General features: G+C 38.8%; 1 protein-coding gene across 3 annotated transcripts in view; it reads left to right on the plus strand.

Moving 5' to 3' along the window:
• The window catches only part of MAML2 (mastermind like transcriptional coactivator 2), a 407,963-nt gene that overhangs the window by 208,771 nt on the left and 184,691 nt on the right, over positions 1 to 14,501 (plus strand). For 2 of the 3 annotated variants that reach the window (XM_060399669.1, XM_060399670.1), the window contains one exon: positions 1 to 14,501. This exon is cut by the window's left edge; it is cut by the window's right edge and continues 44,264 nt beyond it. The exons of the other annotated variant lie outside the window; for it this stretch is intronic. The gene's annotated coding sequence lies outside the window, so the exon portion shown is untranslated. 3 annotated transcript variants of the gene reach the window in all.

The raw sequence follows: 14,501 nt of genomic DNA on the forward strand, positions 1-14,501 counted from the left end.
GAGCAATGTGATGTGAGGGACCGTGTCTTTTCAATGTTAGATTTGTTGCCTCTAGCCCACTACATGCTGCATAGTAGGTGTTTGCCTGCGAAGTTGCTTCAGCTGTGTCCAACTCTGTGACACTGTGAGCTTCAGCCTTCTAGGCTCCTCTGTCCATGGGATTATCCAGGCAAGAATATTGGAGTGGGTTGCCATTTCTTTCTCCGATAGTAGGTGTTTAATAAAGGTTGACTAGTTTCTTCTCAGACTAGCTTTCTTGACTGTGCCCTCACCTTCAGCAGTCTCCTCTAGTTTTCCCACAGATTCCCCTGATGATGGTGGCCCCACTGGTAACGTCAGCCAGAGCATGGGCACCCGCTGACATCAGTGTCTGTGTGGGTCATGGCCCCTCTGCCGATGCATGGACCTGGACTCAGATGCTGCATCGTTTTGTTCACTTATTGTACTCCCTGTGTCTTTGCACCACCATAGTTCTTTCTAGGACATTCTAGGCATGACCTTAAGAGGTGATAAGGAAAGCAGCCTGATAGCCGGAGATCTGCCAGGCTCAGCATCACTGCTTTCTCTATGACAGTGGTTCAAACTCATGTACCTTGATTTTTATTTCTGAGAATGAGTTTTTCCTCAGGATACTCTTTGGCTCCTAATCTAAATGGACCTTAGTGTGATGTCCCTTCCCTGTGTCCATTTGATATACTCAAATATGTCTGATTCTGAGGGTTTACACAATGGCAGATCCCGCTGCTCTGTAAAACTCTCAGTGCATCAGCAGACTTTGCTCCCGTGGATTTCCGGAGAGGTATCAATGGTCCTGATGGGGTAAAATACAGGGCACTCAGTTAAAACTGAATATCTGGTAAACAGCAAATACATTTTTAAAGTATGTCCCAAATACTTCATGGGATATACTTATACTTAAGAAGTGCTGCACTTGGGCCCCAAAGTAAACACCTCCCCAGAAGTGATAACAGTATTGTCACGTCATCCTTTATCCCCACCTACCTGAGCTTGTTGTAAGCCTTTGAGTATTGAACAGCTAATGAGAAAAATATAAATGGTAAATAGGGTGGTGAAATCAGGCAGGATGTTGTATGAGACATATACTAAAAAGTGACGTCTGATGTTTACATAAAATGCACATGTAATTGGGTGTCCTATGTTTTTATTTGCTACACCAGGCAGTCTTGCAACAAACAGCCATTTGAAGGACAGGGACAGTAATAATCCTAGGATGTCCCTGAAATGACAGCCCCAGGGCAGCCCTTGACAGAACACATGTAACTGTCAGCTGTCTCTGACCCCGTGACCCACAGGCTCACCCCAATCCAGATGGCCTTCCAGATTCTTAAGGGAGGACACAGCACCAAATCAGCCAAGTTCTAGACTCTGGATATATCTTGTATATCTTGAGTGGTGAAAGTCTTTGGGGGACTTCCCTGGTGGTCCAGTGATTAAGAATCTACCCCTCAATGCGGGGGATGTGGGTTCAATCCCTAGTTGGGGAACTAAGATCCCATGTGCTGTGGAGCAACTAAGCCCACGCACCGTAACTATGAGCCCACACGCCACGAGTAGAGTCCACATACTGATACGAAAGATCCCACCTGACACAACTAAGACCTGATGCAAATAAAAGAATACAATTTAGAGTTGGACCATAAAGAAGGCTGAGAGCTAAAAAATAGATGCTTTCAAACTGTGGTGCTGGAGAAGATCCTTGAGAGTCTCTTGGACAGCATGGAGATTAAATCAGTCAATCTTAAGGAAATCAGTCCTACATATTCACTTGAAGGACTGATGCTGATGCTGAAGCTCCAATACTTTGGCCACCTGATGTGATGAGCTGACTCATTGGAAAAGACCCTGATGCTGGGAAAGATTGAAGGCAGGAAGAGAAGGGGATGGCAGAGGATGAGCTGGTTGGATGGCATCGTCAACTCAATGAACATGAGTTTAAGCAAACTCTGGAAGATAGTGAAGGACAGGGAAGCTTGGCCTGCTGCAGTCCACAAGGTTGCAAAGAATTGGACACGACTAAATGACTGAACAACAATTTTAAAATATGTTTTTTTTTTTTTAAATAAAGGTCTTTGGGGGAAGAGAGAGTTGGGATTTTAGAAGCTACCTCTAACTCCACTGCTTCAGGATGAATCTTATGGAGTAGCTCCTGAGACTTTATTCAGAGAAAATCCAAGCTCCAGTGTGTCCTGTATAACTTCTGCTAGCCATTCTGCCCTGGGGACTGGCTTCGATTCATCTCAGCCTGCTCATTCTCTGCCCAAAAATCTAAGTGGCTCAAAAGAGGTGATAATGGCGTTTTCTTGTCTTCCTTTATTCCTCATCTACCTGGGCTTATGTTAAGTCTTTGAAGATTGAATAACTAACAAGAAAAATATAATTTGTCAACAGTATGATAAAATGAGGCCAAGGCAAGAAATGTGAAAATGAATTAACATGAGCAGGGTAGAATCTTAATTTTCTTCCCTCAGTCCTGGCTTTTGTGCTTGCCATAAGTCTAATGGAGGCCGAGATGAACCATGCCAATGCCTGGGATTTGTGACAAAACAAGAGGAGATAAAGAGGGATGAAATCATCCATGGAAGAAGGAAGCAATTAACCACATAAAGAAAGTGAAACATCATCAGTGATAAGCCTCGGCAGCAATTTACTCAGGTTTGGGAACTTTTTGTTCAGAAGATTTTCAATAAGTTTTCCTAGTTTTCTACAGCTTCTTTGATTCAATAGCTTTTTTTTCAAAAAGACAAAATTATGCAGTCATTACTGCCCACATACCCATGTCTTTATTGTATCACAGTGATTAGATGTGGGTGGAAAGAGTGAAAATAGGCAACAGAGATGGAAATTTCAAAGGTCCTTAATGTTTGCCTTTGCCTAACTATTTTGCATTATAGATCTTCCTTGACTTACGATGGGTTTATCAGGATGAAACCCAAATTAAGTCAAAAATATCTTAAGTTGAAATGCATTTAATGTGTCTAACCTACTTGAACATCATAACCTGTGTGTGTGTTAGTCACTCAGTCATGTCTGACTCTTTACGACACCGTAGACTGTAGCCTGCCAGGCTCCTCTGTCCATGGGATTCTCCAGGCAAGAATACTGTAGTGGGTTGCCATGCCCTTCTCCAGGGGATATCCCCGACTCAGGGATTGAACCCAGGTCTCCTGCATTGTGGGCAGATTCTCTATCTCCCTACCTTAAACATGGTCAGAACACTTATATTTGACTACAGTTGGGCTAACTCATCTAGCGCAGAGCGTATTTTATAATAAAGTGTTGACTATCTCATGTAGTGTATTGGATTCTGTACTGAAAATGAAAAAACAGGATGATTATGTGGTTAGGTGCTAAGTCACTTCAGTCATGTCCGACTCTTTGTGCCCCTATGGACCATGGCCCACTGGGCTCCTCTGTCCATGGGATTTCCCAGACGAGAATACTGGAGTGGGTTACCACATCATCCTCCAGGATCAAACCCACATCTCTTAGACTAGTGCATTGGCAGGTGGGTTCTTTACCACTAGAGCCACCTGGGAAGCAGAATGATTGTAAGGGTATCTGTTGTTTACCCTCGTGATGGGTGGTTGCCTAGGAGCTGTGACATTACCAGAGAGTACATACTCTGTATCGCCAACCCAGGAAAAGGTCAGAATGTGAGGTATGGCCTCTATTGAATACGTGTCATTTTCACACCATCGTAAAGTTGAAAAATATTAGGCTGCACCATCATTGAGTCTGGGACTCTCTGTATTTTAGTCTTTGCCATCGTCTGGTATTGTCTTGAGAGACAGAACTTCTATACTATTGTTCTGAAAAACAGCAGTCACAGTCACAGCTGATTGAAGCAATTTTGAGGAGGTAAAAAGGGAAGATAGAGCCCCAGAAGTCTGATTTCCAGGTGTCAAATTACCTTTCTCTAGGGTTCAGAAGAGTCGTGTGGTAACGAATTTAATGTGGTTGGAGATTTATTATTCTCTTACAGATTGAGAAAAAGGAATTGATATGTAGCCAATATCTGGGATAGTAATTATTGATACCTTTGTCTTTTTTTAAAATAGTTCATATACTATGTTATTGTATAAGTTTAGATGTACAGTACAGTGAGTCACAATTTATAAAGGTTATATATACACCCTGGTGGCTCAGACAGTAAAGAATCTGCTTGCAATGCAGGAGACCCAGGTTCGATCCCTGGGTTGGGAAGATTCCCCTGGAGAAGGAAATGGCTACCCACTCCAGTATTCTTGCCTGGAAAATTCCATGGACAGAGGAGCCTGGTGGGCTACAGTCCATGGGGTTACAAAGAATCAGACACAATAGTGATTGTGAGACTATTACTTGCACTTTTTTCCTACCTTACTCCATTTATACTTATTATAAAATATTGGCTATATTTCCCATGTTGTACAATATAGCCTTGTAGTTTATTTTATACCTAGTACCTTAATCCTCTCCCCTTGTATTGTCTCTCCCTGCTTCTCTCTCCTCAGTGGTAACCACTTGTTTGTTATCTATATCCATGAGCCTTTTTTTTTTATTCACTATTTTATTGTATTTTCTAGATTCAACATATAAGTGATATCATGTAGTATTTATCCTTCCTTGTCTGACTTATTTCAATTAACATAATTTCTTCCAAATCCATCCATGTTCCTGCAAATGGCAAAATTCCCTTCTTTTTGATGGCTGAGTAGTATTCCTTTCTATATGTGTGCTACATTTTCTTCATTCATTCATCTGTTGATGGGCCCTTAGGTTGTTTCCATATCTTGGTAATTGTAAATATTGCTGTTATGAACATTAGGGTGCATGTATGTTTTCAAATTAGTGTTTTGGTTCTTTTCCTTTCAGTTATACACCCAGGAGTGGAATTGTTGAGTCACATGGTAGTTCTACTCTTAGTTTTTTGAGAAACCTCCATACTGTTTTCCAGAGTGATTGCACCAGGTTACATTTCCACCAACAATGCCACTGTCTTTTATCACAGATTGTGGATGATAAGCCTAATATATCTGATTTGTGTACAAATTTGTGTTAGAAGAACTAATTTGGTCCATGGTATATTATGAATAGATACGGGGGAAAAAGTTTTATTAGAACATGGTTCTTGCAAATTCCCTTTTTATGGAACTGTAAGCATCAAATGACTTACCCTAGGTAACAAAAGTTGCAGGATGGTTAAGTAACTACATTCAAAAGTGCTGGAAGTTACTGTATGAAAAAAGTGTGACCAACTATTTTTCACCTTCTTGCGAGAGGAAAGAGAAAACAGTTTAAATTTTAGAATGGGTTGTGAAATCATTCTCATCAGCATTTTATGGTAGAGGACAGGACTCTTCCCCGAGTGTCTGAGAAAGGTAGTGATGGGACTCAGTAGCCTAGAACAATGTTAAGTTTTCCCAAGATTCACAAGTTTGACGAGAGTCATAGAAACCCACTGGTCTCTAACTAGGAAACTGCTCGGGCCCTTCTTATTCTGTGGTTCACAGGTTCTTCCCGCTCAGGCATTCATAAGTGAGGGTGCATTATCAAACCCATCCCCTGGTGGTTCATTCACCCAGCAACTTTATTCACAACTCCCCCCATCTTTCTCACCCTCCGCAACACACAGGCCAATCACTTGGGGGTAAGGGAAACAGGAAGACTGAAATAAGATCTCCCATTAGCAGCCATTAGGAGCTCAAGAGCCACTGAAATAGATTTTTCATAAATTTCCTGAGTAGCCTTGTGGAACCCAAGATAAAGAGTAGTTTTCCCTCCTTCTTTTACAGATAGCATAAATAACTTCCATTGGCCACAAAGCTTTAGAGCTGGGAATGAGGCAAAGATCTCCAAGTCCAGGGACAGTAACAGGAACTCAGGTGGCTGTCTGGAAATTAGCACTTGAAGAGGGTGACTGAGGAGGGGGCTTTGGGAAGAGAGAGAACTAATATGGGTATCAACATGGAATAAAGGAAAGCATATTTTTCTTCTTTGCTTCATATGCCATTTTGCTTCATAGCACCTTTTTCAGACTTTCCATTTTTATTACAATAGAAGGATCTTAAGTCATATAAAAAGAAGAATCTTATATTTTTATTAGCCTAGATGTATTAAGGCTTCTTTTAGCCCTAATAACCCTAAGGTGAATAATATTTACCATAGCCATTTCTGAATCATGCTGTCCAAAATGGGAATCACAGAGGCCAAAGCACAATTATAGCACAATTCCTTGATGGGTATAGGAATACTGGTCAGGAACAGTATGGGAAGGAAATTTATTTGATGGAAAGAGACTGCCTTTTTTATATGATTAGAACATTAAAAAGGTTGTTTAAAAATAAAGGAGTCAAGTATGAAAGGCCAATATATTTAATAATTTTCAGGGTTAGCCCAATTCTAGTTTTCTAATTTGCTCACAATAATACACATTAGCTATGGGATTAATATGGCCATAAACACCCGTACAGTTTTCTCCACTCTCTCTCTCTCTGCCCTCCCACCTCCTCCCCTCACACACACACACACACACACACACACACACACACACACACACACACGCAGTGTGTAGTATGTGAGGCTGGAGACTGGATGGTCAGTGAGTTTGTGGACAATGCTTGTTATTCTTCTCCTCTCTGAGAGGCCAGAAACAAAGGAATTCCACAGCTTAGATCATGTGAGGAAGCTCTTTCTGGCTCCCAGTAAATGTGTCGTCCAGTTCTCAAAATGCACCAGGCTAAAGTAAACTTAGACTCTTATCCAAAGTCTTTGCTGAGAAAACAAAAGGAATTAGGTTTTCCCTAAAGATTTTCCTAAACCAGTCAGATTTGCTTCTTTTGATCCAGGCGTATTAAAGACAGTAAAGAGAAATTTAGTCTTGGGAATTACTATTTTAAACAAAGGCCCAAAACAGTGGTGTCTATTTTTAAAGCCTCCTCCTTCCTCTCCAGTAACCAGGCGCAAAGTAATTTGAATTCTGTTTCCAGTTAAGATGGTTAACTTGATTCTGCTCTACAATTCAGTGGTCTCTCCTTTATACTTGATTTCTATGATATTAAGTATACACAACATTTCCTTTCCTTTTAACCCAGTTTCCAATTACACTTTTCTGTGTATCTGAGATCTGTACTGTGACCTGCCTGAACTCATGGAAAGTTAACGACACTGAAAGAATTGTTGTAGTTAAACTTCCTGATGGCACTTTTTAAAAACAGCAGTGGAAGAAAAAAAATAACAGGGCACTCATCAGATATTATTTTTGGCAGACATTTCACTTGGACTGCTCAGGGTATCCCCAGAAATTACAAACCCTCAAAGGTGTTCAGGGTACAGTAAATCAAGCAAGATAGATTATTTTAATGTTCAACTTATTGATTCAGTTCCTTTCTCTGCAAGTTTTTAGTAACATGGATTTTAATCTAAGTGAAAGGTCAGCTTTGAAGTAAGTGTAAAGATATTTACAGGAAATGAAGCAGAAAGTGAGCTTTCACGCATTTTCAAATGTGTCTATTATTCAGGGGAAAATGAACTGTGTCATCAGTCAAAAGAACAACAGATGCCTACCTTCTTATATTAAAGTTAAATGAATACCTACCATACCAGTAGTATGCTATTAACTCTGAAATTTGAAATTCACTAAGGTATGTTTTCCCCAACTTTGCTGTGAAAACAGGAAATAAACAACTGTGAATTAAGGTTCTAAGTAAATATGTAGCAGTTGTAGTTTGGGGGGAGACGAGGAAGACTGCCAAGATGAAATCATCATGGTGGATTTTTTTTCCAGTGTAGGATGCTAACTAGACATTTGTGACAACGACATAATCAACAACATCTTTAAATATTTAATTTCTTGTCAGTTGTTATCTAAATTGACTTCAATTCATGTTTATGTAAGTGTGTATGTATTATGTGCATGTGTATAACTAGATCTGTCAGAGGGAAATGGCAAATTGAAGCAATTATGTGGTTCATTCTGCAGGGTAAAAAGAGGAAGAAGAGAAACCTGATGGTGAGGAAAAAGACAATTTAGAAAATTATAATTTACCATATAGCTTTATATTTAGGTATTGTTTGGACTTCCTCCAACAATATGTCTACCTACAAATCTTGTACTCCTTCCTACTCTAGGTCATCAGATTGATTCCTAGATGTGCTTTGATGGACACATATAAGTGGATTCACTGGCACATTAGTACAGGACTCCTTGGTTCCCTGTTGGTCCTCAACTGGATTATTTGGCAAGTTTAGTTCAGCAGTAATTTAGTTCAGTAAATATCTAAAAAGTACCGATTGTGTTCCAGGCCCTTAGCTTGGTGCAGGGGCCACGCTTCATTTTATTATAATGTTTTTTGTCATTGTTGTTAAAATGATCCCCTGGTCTGATGTCCAGAGTAAAAGCAGAAAAGTAAGATGTAATACAAGACCTCCAGCTTACACATTTCATTGCCTGACACCAGGGTCTTCTGAGGTCAGGTGAGCATGATGGGACTGATTTGGCCAAGAGACCCGTGACACATGTTTCACTGAAATCCTGTGGCAGAGAGGAGGGCCAGTGGAATACTGCCCCATGGCGGTTGAACATTGAAGTGTTCGGATCAGGAAGACTTGGGTTACAAGTCATGCCTCCTTCATCCCTTCTTCCCCCAAACCCCAGCCCTGGACTCCCAATAGAAAGAGAATCATTTTGTTCAAAGGAGGGGGTGCTGTCACTCAGATTGCGTGTCAGTATCAGGGATTAAGAACACCTCCCTGAGCAGTGAACCAGAAGAATCTCTCCTCCAGAGGTGGGAAAGAACATGCCATCCTCATTCAGGCATAAAACAGCATAAATTATAAGAAAAGTCATTCTACTTTGAGTAAGTACTCAGTTACTTTTCTATCTGAAGCACAAAAATCACATAAAATAATTACCAAAGATTTAAAAAATTAAAAAGATCTGGGTTAGGACCTTAGTTCTGCCACCTAGTAGCTGAGTGAGCTTGAAAAAATTGTTTAACACATCTCAGTATCAGTTTCTTCCTCTGTAAAGCTACAGTAATAGTAAGATCTAACTCATAGGCCTGGTATGTGGATGAAATGAGATAATGTATAGAAAGCTTTGGTGCAATATCTGGCACTGGGCAAAGGTTCATAAATGTCCCCTGTTATTACGATCCTTCTTTCTGCTATGGCTGGGCAGCCTGAGGGGCTTCACACACTGTGGATTGAATATGTGGTACATGCCTGAAGCTCACCTCTTAGAAGGATCCTTGCTGTTTCTTGTAATAAATGATATCATGGCCAATGAGGAAATAGCAGTCAGTGGTATTTGTGTCTTTCCATGGTAACCATTTCTATTTACCCCTCTTAGCTGAGGAAATGAAGGCAATTGCAGCTGAATTAGTTGGAACATGCCATTCACTTTTACCACAATGTAGTGAGAATAGAGAATATCATGATAAAATTTCTATGTGTCAGGTCATGGGCAATGTCAGAATTTGCGGGGGGAAGAGGATAGATTAATTTACATACAGCGAAATTTCATTGCCTCATTCTTTTATTTCAGCATACTATTTGGACAAGAGTGTGGCAAATTTAAAATATATAAGAAGCATAATCTTCTAAGCCAAGAAGTAATTCCAGAATCTTAAAGTATTTGGAAACTTTAATGTGGTAGGGGAGAAAGATAATAAACAAGTAAATAAATAAACAAATACCAAGTATTTCTAGTTTGTAATAAGGGCTATAAAGGAAATAAATAGGATTCCGTCTCCTATACTTACTAGCAGTATGGTCTTGAATAAGTCTCAGATCCATGGAATAATAGAATCTGAAGCCATCTTACAGATCACTACAAAGGCTTTATGAACTATAAGGCACTAAACACATATGAAGAATGATTATCAGTAATTTATAATTGTAAGCCTTTCCTACCTAGTAATATAAGCAGTCATTAAAGACTTCTATTGAGAGCCCATATTCCTCCTCAGAAGTACAGTATGTTTCTTAAAGACATAAAACCCATTTCATTCAATATTCCATATTTCAATATATTCACTATTTTAAACTAGTTCCCTGCCAAGTGTTCTGGCCTAGAGAAGGGTGAATGTTCACATCATCTTTCAGAGGGAAGAAAACCAAGTTGTGTAATGATTATATGGATTGCCATGCATTTGCCTAGAGACAAAAAATGGCCCAGAAATAACAGATCTAGGTGCTTATGAAACTTTAAAATAAAAAACAATAAAGACAAAAAGAATAAGAGCAAATGTATTTAGCTACTTTTTCCCAGATGATGTTCAACAAGAACTGAAATCAGAATATATAGACTTCTAGAAAAAAGACAACAGCATATCTATTTCTTATATAAAACCATTCTTTGTAATGATTCTCTTATAATTTTTTAATACTCTCAATATTGAACTTAAAAGTTCAATAGGAACTTTTAATAGGAAACATTCCATTAAACATCAAATGAATTCATATCCTCACTGATTTTCATTTAAAATTTTGAGTGTAATCAGATAGTCACAGAACTTAATTAATGTCTGTGAAGTGCTTTAAGTATCTTGAATAAAGGTTATCAAGAAATATCTTTATCCAGGAGTACCCACATGAGGTTGTTTTGTTTTATATATCTTGTATCTCACCTACCTCCAAGCAGAGTATCATGTGACTATAAAGCACTCACTGTATATCATTGAATGATATGTAACACTTAAGTAGTTTTACTCTAATGTTTTTTCCGCAGACATCACAGAGTAGCAGTATCTTAGGTGTGATCATTAAGTTCCAGGATTTAATATAAATCTTACCAGACTTCCAGATAGTTCACATTACTCAACCCAGACAAGATTGATGTATAAGCCCAAATACCAATTTAGACCTTTTCAATGAGATCCATAACACACAGCAGACCAGAACACCCAAATACACAGAGCAATTCACCCTTTCCAGTGTGTAAAGGAGACAAATTACAAGGTAAGTTCCTCATCGACTATGGAATCAGAGCATAATATTTGGTAGGAACATTGCTGTGCTGTTACCAGAAAGCTAAGAGGATGCATATGTGTCTCTCCCGCAGGTGTATGTTTGCAGAATGGCTCATGTTTCTATCTATATGAGACATACTATTCTTTCAGATTCCTCTTCTTTTATTGTTGTTATACTGACCATAATTCACATATTGTTTCTTCAAACTCTATAAAATAAAAAGCTTTTAAGTTTCATTAGGTCCCATTTGTTTATTTTTGTTTTTATTTTCTTTACTGTAGGAGGTGAGTCAAAAAGAATCTTGCTGTGGTTTATATCAAAGAGTGTTCTGCCTACGTTTTCCTCTGAGAGTTTTATCATGTTTGCCTTACATTTAGGCCTTTAATTCATTTGGAGCTTATTTTTGTGTATGGTGTTAGGAAGTATTCCAATTTCATTCTTTTACATGTACCTGTCCAGTTTTCCCACCACTTAATAAAGAGGCTGTCTTTTCTCCATTGTATATTCTTGCTTTCTCTGTCAAAGATAAGGTGTTCATGGGTGTGTAGTTTTACCTCTGGGCTTTCTATCTTGTTACATTGATCTATATTTCTGGTTCTGTGCCAGTACCATACTGTCTTAGTTCCTGTATCTTTGTAGTATAATCTGAAGTCAGGGGAGCTTGATTCCTCCAGCTCTGTTTTTCTTTCTCAAGAGGGTGGGATGAGGGGTTGGGAGGGAGGCTCAAGAGGGAAGGGTTATATGTATACTTATAACTGGTTCATGTTTTTGCGCAGCAGCAACTAACATTGTAAGTCAATAATAATCCAATTAAAAATAAATTTTAAAAGAAAACTTCATAAAATCAGATGATTATGCTATAGCTTTGTAAGTACAAAAATAACTATGTTTCTTGCTCAGATTTGATCTCTGAGATTGAAGTGTGGTTGATTCTAATGTAGACTCACTAAAGCAAAGACTCTGGCAAATTATTGTCTGTCTTATTCACCTCTGAATCCTTATCACCTTACAGAAGGACTTTCAAACAGTAGGTCCTCCGTAAATTCTTGTAGAAGAAATGACTGAATAGATAAGTTGTCACAAATGCCTGACTTCATTCTATATATGCATTTTTTCCAATTTACTGCTCAGAGAATAATGTTTTAGAGATCCTTTTCTATAAGTGATATGGACGAGAGTAAAATACGTGTATGTGCATGCTATTAACTGTGTATTTTGTTCCTTTGCCAAATACATAATCTTGGCCTACCAGACACTTTGAAGTGTACAGTGCATTGTTTTTAGTATATTTAAAAAATTATGCAACCATCACCATTATCTAATTCCAAAATCTATTTATTACTCTATCAAGAAACCTCATACACATTAAAAGTCACTCACCATTGCCCCCTTTCTCTGGATTCTTGGACCACTAATCTACTTTCTGTCTCTATGAATTTGCATATTCTGGGCATTTCATATAAATGGAATTCTAAATATGTAATCTGTCTTGAATAATGTTCTATGTACACTTGAGAAGAATATGTATTCTACTGTTGTTGCATGGAGTACTCTATATTATCAGTTAGGTTTCGTTGGCTTATAATGTTATTCAAGTCTTCTCTTGATGGCCTGTCTAGTTACTCCATCCATTATTGAAAGTAGTGTGTATAATACCCTACTAATAATAGTTGGAAGTCAGAAACTATTGTTGTTTTCTATCCCTTCTGACAGTTTTTTTTCTTTGTGTATTTTGAAGCTGCTTTCAGATGCATATAGTTTATAATTGTTTTGTCTTTCAGAGAGATTAAGCTTTTCATCATTCTTTGCCTTTATTTGCTGCTCCCTTTCCTCAAGGCTATCTTTTCATGCCTACTCTGCTAAAATTTTTATACATTCAAGACACATCTTTAATGCTGTCTATTCTGAAGTAGTTTTCAATCTTTCTGCTAGTCCTGCTCACTCCTACTTTTGTATAACCATATCTCTGCTATATAATTTGTGTTTTTGTCTTTCAACTCCTAATTAAATAGTCTGTTTCATCTTTGTAGCCATTCCATACCTAGCATGGTAGGTATTCAGTAAGTGTTTCTAACTTCAAAAAGAATCAGCCCTGTTTTGAGTGATCCTGGATGATTGGTATAAGACAATGGGTAGAAGTTACAGAGAAGTGTAATTTAGACTTAAAGAAACTTAAGATTTTCTCCCTTGAATGTAGGAATGGCAGATGATCTAACTATAGAAAATTATTCTTGCAACTAAAATCCAAGTTATAGATCTTACTTCATCTTTCTTGTCCCCGGATTGGATCCTTTCTTCAAGATTAAAACAGCGAGCCATGGTACATATCATGGCTTGGCAAACTTAGAGCATTTTGGAATCTTCTCTCTTTTCCCTCTCTAACTTCTTGCCAACTGGAAGATTGTGATGAGGCATGAGGTAGGGAAAGCTGTTGAGTGAGGAAGGGGGAAAAAAATGTCACATATCCCCTTTGGGTTTCTGAACCATGTTATGATTTCACTAGAAAAATGACATTCTTTTGGAAGTCGTCTTGAAGAAGGTTCTGTGGCTCAGTGTTGTAGGTGGCTCCTCTGGTTTAGCCTTCTGCACAAGAAGCCCTGCATGGGAGGATTGGCAGCCAACTTCCTGCATGGAGTCCAAGTACCAAACACACAGACATGTGTGTGTGTTCATGGACATACACACAGAGAGTAAATGCTGGGAAAATAATCTTCAAATCAGGCGATAAAACTGCAACTTTCCACGGGCTTATTATTTCCTATAGTCATTGGACATTTTATCTGCTCATCATTTTGCTCAGTTATGCTCTTGGAGTCATCATAAACTGGGACAATGAGCTTGAGATAATCATTTGGTATATCTCAGCTGCAAAAAAACTTTTCCATTACACCTAGTAGTTCTTAGCCTTGGCTAAGCAGTGGGGCCATCTGTCGAGCTTTAAAAATTGCTTGTAGCTGGATCCCACACCGCAGAGACCTTGATTTCATTTGTCTGGATGTCAACACAAGTGTTAGGATTTTCAAAAGTTGCCTTTGATGATTCTAATATGTAACTAAGGACACAAACTTGTTGTCTAGAACAGTGGCTCTCAAAGTGTGTACCAGAAGCATTGGCTCATGTGGAAAAGCAATGTCTGAGACACCAGCCTAGACACACTAAATCATACATTCTGGGGCTGGGGCTTAGCAGCACAATGTGTTTTTAAAAAACCTGCAGACAATGTTGATGTGTTCTAAAGTTTGAGAACCATTGGTCTAAAATGAAGACCTCTTTTTACTAATTACTAAGTGTTCTTTTAAAACAGGTTAGTAGAGTTTAGGACGCATCTGACACCAGGGATAAAACTACAGTTGCATGGCCCAACTCCACCTGCTGGCTCTATATCCTCACCCTGTGACCACCTCCTGGCTCTAGCTAGCTGTTTGCAAGCCCCACGCCCATGGGTTCCCTATTCCAGCACTGGGAAGGCCTTCTGGGATTATGGCCTTAATCTTGGCCTGAACCATGGCTCTTCCAAAGGGACCCCAGGA

Source organism: Ovis aries, chromosome 15 (genome assembly GCF_016772045.2).
Source record: "Ovis aries strain OAR_USU_Benz2616 breed Rambouillet chromosome 15, ARS-UI_Ramb_v3.0, whole genome shotgun sequence".
Lineage (NCBI taxonomy): Eukaryota > Metazoa > Chordata > Mammalia > Artiodactyla > Bovidae > Ovis > Ovis aries.